Source organism: Pongo pygmaeus, chromosome 1 (assembly GCF_028885625.2).
Source record: "Pongo pygmaeus isolate AG05252 chromosome 1, NHGRI_mPonPyg2-v2.0_pri, whole genome shotgun sequence".
Taxonomy (NCBI): Eukaryota; Metazoa; Chordata; class Mammalia; order Primates; family Hominidae; genus Pongo; species Pongo pygmaeus.
The window spans coordinates 91,083,641-91,089,076 of NC_072373.2; the positions used below are offsets into that span (position 1 = coordinate 91,083,641).

Below are 5,436 nucleotides of genomic sequence, written 5' to 3' on the forward strand. Positions count from 1 at the left end.
GGCCAGGATGGCCTCAATCTCTTGACCTCGTGATCCGCCTGTCTTGGCCTCCCAGAGTGCTGGGATTACAGGCATGAGCCACCATGCCTGGCCTCTAGAACTCTTTAAATGGCTTCCTGGAGAATCTGTCAGAGGTGGGTGGGAGGCAATAAGGAAAGGGAGATTCTATCTCCAGATTTCTCAGCATTTCTCAGACTCCCTTAGGGAGTTGACCTCTGTATGGACTCTCTTGTGACCTTGACTAGCCCTGGAGGTCCAGCCCATTGTTAAGATAGATTGGTTCTGGGTCTACTTTTGGAAAGGCTTGAGAGACCTCTATAGCTCAGTTTGACTGGGCTAGACCTGGAATGGTTTCTGAAAGTTGGATGGGATGATGAAAGGATCATTTGTTCCGTATTTGTCTTTCCTTGGCTTGATTCTCATGCTCAATTGTTACCTGGATTATCTCATTTCTTCCCTCTTCAAGTATGAGAAAGGGGACTGAGGAGAAAGGAACAATCTGCAGTCAGGCTCACAGGCTAGGAGGGAGGAAAGATAGACTTGGGAACATAAATGCTTTATTATGATGGGTCAGAAAATGCATAATAGGCATGGAGAAATGAATATGGGGCAAGACCTCCTGAAGATGAAGTGTCTGGAAAAGGACTGAAGGGCTGTTGCATTGTGGGTATGTATGTCCACTTTACCCTTCCTTAAGATGTTCGAGTTATGACTTGAACATCTGCACAGTAGGTCTCACTCTATAGGCCTGACATTGCAAAGCACCTTTTCCAGCCTTCCTGGGAGGTACTCACAGGAGGAAAGACCTGGTCTAACTCCTTAGGGGTGAGATAGTAAGAGGGAGCTGATAGCAGGTAGGAACATGAGAAGATGGTATATGGTAACACTTCTAGAAGTTGTGCTCACAATAGATGTGGATTAATAAGGTTTACGGCATCATAAGGCCTGGGAGATGAAAGTATAGTATGTAAGGGCTGTGCTATCTAAATGACAAATTCACTGTCTTACTCCATGTAATAGCCCTTAGAATTTAAAATACGGACTAGTTGGTATAGGAACCTTTAGAAAAGCTGTAAGTAAGACTGCAGTAGGATGTAGGATTTAATTGGACCAAAGGGAAAATTTGAAGGGCATTTATTGTATGTATCCCAGCAACACCTTGTGAATGAAATAGTGTATGAGCATCACTAGTTTGTCTGTAGGGTCACAAAGTGGTATTCAATTAGAGGTATGAGTAATGTTTGAGTCACAGATCTTTGGAGAATTAAATCAGTACGGATTTTTTTTTGGAAGGTGAATATACTTTTCTTCCAGAGAGTTTACGTAAACATGAATGACATACAGACAGTTTAAAAGAAGAAAAAGATGTACTGGCTTCAATCATTTTGAGTGACTTGACTTCACCTTTCCTGCCCTTTAAAACTGTAGATTTATTTGATTGTTTTTCTTCTTATTTTAAATTAAAACCTAGTTTAAAGACATTATTGATACTATCAAGAGGCTTTGTCTGTTTTATGGATGATAAAACAAAATCAGATGTCAGAGAGACATCTCTTATTTGAAAAAAGTCCTCAGACAAAGTCCAGAGTACTTTTGTTGATATACATTATAAGTATAAGGAGAGACTTGTTGGTGGGGGGCATTTTTGCTGGAATGAAGAGATTTCTTTGGAGTGGTGAGAGGAAGATGAAGGAAGGGTATTCAAAGGGAAAGAAGCAACCCAGTCAATAGAGTTGAGAATTAACTCATGGAATAGAGGAAGAAAGGGGACAAACACTCTGCCTCATGAAATCTCAGCTGATCTTTATCATTAGTGCCCCTAGTTTATAATAAGGAAATGGAAGATCAGAGTTAAGGAATTTTCTCAGAGTCTCAAACCAAGTAAGTTATACAACTTCCTATGAGGATGGATCTTTCTGCTCCCAGGGTTACAGCCTTTGTGTGGACTTGCAAATTGTTATTTTATGTGGTGAGTAATAAGATTGATTCCTTCTTTTCTCCCATACATGTTTCAGGGTCATTCCTACGTTGGAATTTGCCTGTGGGATTCTCGAGAGTAGAACCATGCCATGATATATCTCTCCATCATTGTATTCCCAGCAGCAAGTGGGAACATTACAGATAATGAATGAAGCTCATGGAGGGAGTTGGAGAGCTGGGACTCTTTATTCAGGTTGTAGACAACACATGATCTTATAAGAAGCAGTGATACTTTGGATGTCACTCAGGGGGCTGATAGATTTCTTGGCTATAAGACAATATCTTTATGAAGAAGTGTGTGTGTGTGTGTGTGTGTGTGTGTGTGTACACTGAGCCTGGCAGGAAGTATCTTGAGAGTCTAGCTTTTCCTTTCCCTTACATTGGAATGGTTCCTTGCTAGCCTGTGCTGTTAACCTTCCCTTTACAACCATATAGTCCCCTTGACTAACTCTTTCATCAGCACCTTGTTACTAGCCACTCAGAGTGATACAGTCTCTGGATAGAAAGGTCTATTCTGTGCCTTCTTGTTTCAAGTCTATAATAGACACAATCAGTCTCACTTTTCTGAGCTCCCATCTCTAGGTCGTAGATGGAAGGCAAGCCTGGTTGGAGTAGCTGCTTTCCCCCATGTGTTAGAAAGAGCCTTTTGCTTATATTTCTGATCCGACTGAATTGCCTTGGTTATGTTCTCTACCATGTCTCATTCCTGGGGCTATATGAATGGGTAGGGAAGTGGGAGATGTTGTAATTGTAGTCTTAGGGTCAGAAAGCCCTTAAGGGTTTTCTAATCTAATCGTTTCATTTAGTCATATTGTTTCTTTACTTGGCCATCACCTGGCCTCACAGGTTAGAAATAACTATCTTGTATGATTGGAGTTGGCTGGCAGTGTCCAGAGCTGGGGGCTGTGGAGACACACAGTGAGGGAGAAGGAGGGGTATCTGAGTTGGCTCTCTGCTTTTATTGTAATCTTTTGATGAGGAGTGGGGTGGTGAACACAATCAGTCTTTAAATCAATGCATTGTCATTGGGAGCATAGAATCCAATTATTCCCATGTGTCTGGGAACCAAATAGGAGAAAATGAGCTGAAAGTGAGGTAAGAAGGATTTAGATTAGACATTCAGAAGAATGGGCTCAGTGGAAATTATAAACAACAGTGATTATGGAATTGTCTTCTCTGAGAGGCTTCTAAAAATAGAAATCATTTTCTTGGATCCGAGCTGGGTACAGAGGTCTTTATATATGGTTATGGAGGGTTGGTCACTTTGATTGTACTAGGATACTTGTAAAAAGCACAGGCAGCTGAGAAATCCTTGTTCTTCAAAGTAGGTAGCCCTGGGGAAAAAGGCTGTCAGGGACTCGGGGCTGAGCAAGGTGGGGGAAAGAGATACAGGAGGGCTGTGTGAGGACATCTACTTCATCAGAGATCTGCCACTCTCACCCTCCAGCCCTATGTGTACACACCCACTCTTCCTCCCTCTCTCTCTCATACACACTCTCTCACACATATATGTTCACACATACTTACACACTGAACACACACACTGAACACTGTTTTTTCTTCACTCCCATGCTTAATTCTAGTGAAGATGCTGAAGGAACATCACATCAGACTCCTTGTACCTCTTGCCTGGGCTTGACAGATACAGTTCTTATTGCTGAGAACCAGACCAGTCTCTTAGAACTCAGCTGCCATTCTCTGCTGCCGTTGTTCACAGTGTTCCTTTACGGAAGCAGCTCCTTTGTCTCTGGGATCGAGGGTTTTCCTGAATCCCTAAGCGTTGCCCAGCCCCTGTCTGAGAATAGCTGGACTGGGATGAAACCACAGTGAGGGAGTGGGGGTGGAGGTAGAGATGGCTTCTGCGTTTTCTGCAGGGTTGGGTGCACTCTGCTTAATTAGCATGAGAATCGAGAGATTTTCGTATCATCCCTAAGGGATGGAGAGGAAAGGAGAGCAAGGCTCTAGTTCTGTCCTGTTCAATCAGGGATTCTGAGTCTGGGAAATTGACTGCTGTCACATTCCTCCAATCCTCTGGGGACCATCGGACCCAGAGTATTGAGAAAAGCTTTGATGAAGCCGGCTGGTGGATCTCCACTCCAGATTTTCCAGCTGTCCCTGTCCCCCCCCCCCCAACCACCGCTCAGAGAGCAGGATGCTGAGATGGCTCGGTGATGCAGAAGGTATGTGCTTTTTCAGTTCTGGTGCTGATGCTGTGTGTGTGGTGAGGTCTCTGTGGCGCAATGGACGAGCGCGCTGGACTTCTAATCCAGAGGTTCCGGGTTCGAGTCCCGGCAGAGATGGTCACCTGGCAGGTGCCTCTTTTATTTTGACTACTGTCGTGTTAGGTTGATAATTATATTTATTCCTCCCTGGAGGCTATAGGGGAGAGAAAGGAAACCCTTTTCCTTGAGAATCCTGGACCTTCTCTCCTTTTGTGTCCCCTCCCTCTTCATTCTTTCTGTATTCCTCTCTTACAGATTTTCATTGTCTAGTAGAGGCTCAGATGTCTGCTGCATCTCTCTGTTCAGCCCGACTGACACAGCATTTGAATCCTTTACTTCACAGTTAGGTAATTGGCACATAGTGACCAAGACGCAAAGTCACAGGTTTTGGAACTACTGTGATTCCCTCCTTTGACCTCTGAGACCACAAAAGGGCAGATTGTCCCATATGACAATGAGGAAATGTCCAACTGTCCTCTGAGGTAACACCTTCCTTGACCAGGGTTATCATTTGGTGGATGTCAGGATGTCTCTGCATGACGGGGTCATGCAGAGGATAGTTTCTTGCATTGTCTGTCAGCTACACTTTTTCATTCCTGAGACTTTTTGTGCTCAAGCTCATCACTCCCTTTCTGATCTATCAGGTGAAATGTAATCATTGCTCTTTGTCTCAGTGGAATAAACCACAGAGCAACACACTAATTACCAGCAGCAAGCTGGATGAGCTTGTCCCCAGAAACTCGAAGGTTCTATACTTAAATGCTGTTTACTGTGAAAAGTTTGTACCCCTTTCTGTTTGTAGGACAAACTTCAAGTATTTTATCTGAATGTTATTTCCGTAATTCCTGATTTTCAAAAAGCCATGTTCTCACCACCTCACTCCTCCCTTGTTCATTTTTGCTGTCTCCTTGTCTTGTCTAATGGGCCACATTTAGCCAGATTGGGAACTTGGTCAGATTGTGTGATGTAGCTTGGATTTCTATTTTGGGCTGGTCTGGCTCTCTCCCTTGCATATTGCTACCTCTAGCTTATTAGCTAGAGGGAGCTGCCCCTGCCAGGAACCGACCTCCACCTCAGGTGAACCCAGGAATCCTGAGAAGATACGTTTCCCAGGACTGCTGGGGAGACTCAGCATCTCTCCCACGCGGGACTCTGGACGGGCGACCAGAGGACACAGCCGTGCACTTGCACTCTAAGGAAGCTGAGGTGGGGGAGGCGGGAAAGTCCACAGAGG

The 5,436-nt window shown here is 44.2% G+C and overlaps 1 non-coding gene across 1 annotated transcript; it reads left to right on the top strand.

The window, feature by feature from the left end:
- Positions 1-4,206: 4,206 nt before the first annotated feature.
- Positions 4,207-4,280, top strand: TRNAR-UCU (transfer RNA arginine (anticodon UCU)). The gene has a single exon. It is a non-coding gene; the product is annotated as a tRNA-Arg (tRNA).
- The last annotated feature ends 1,156 nt before the right edge of the window (positions 4,281-5,436 follow it).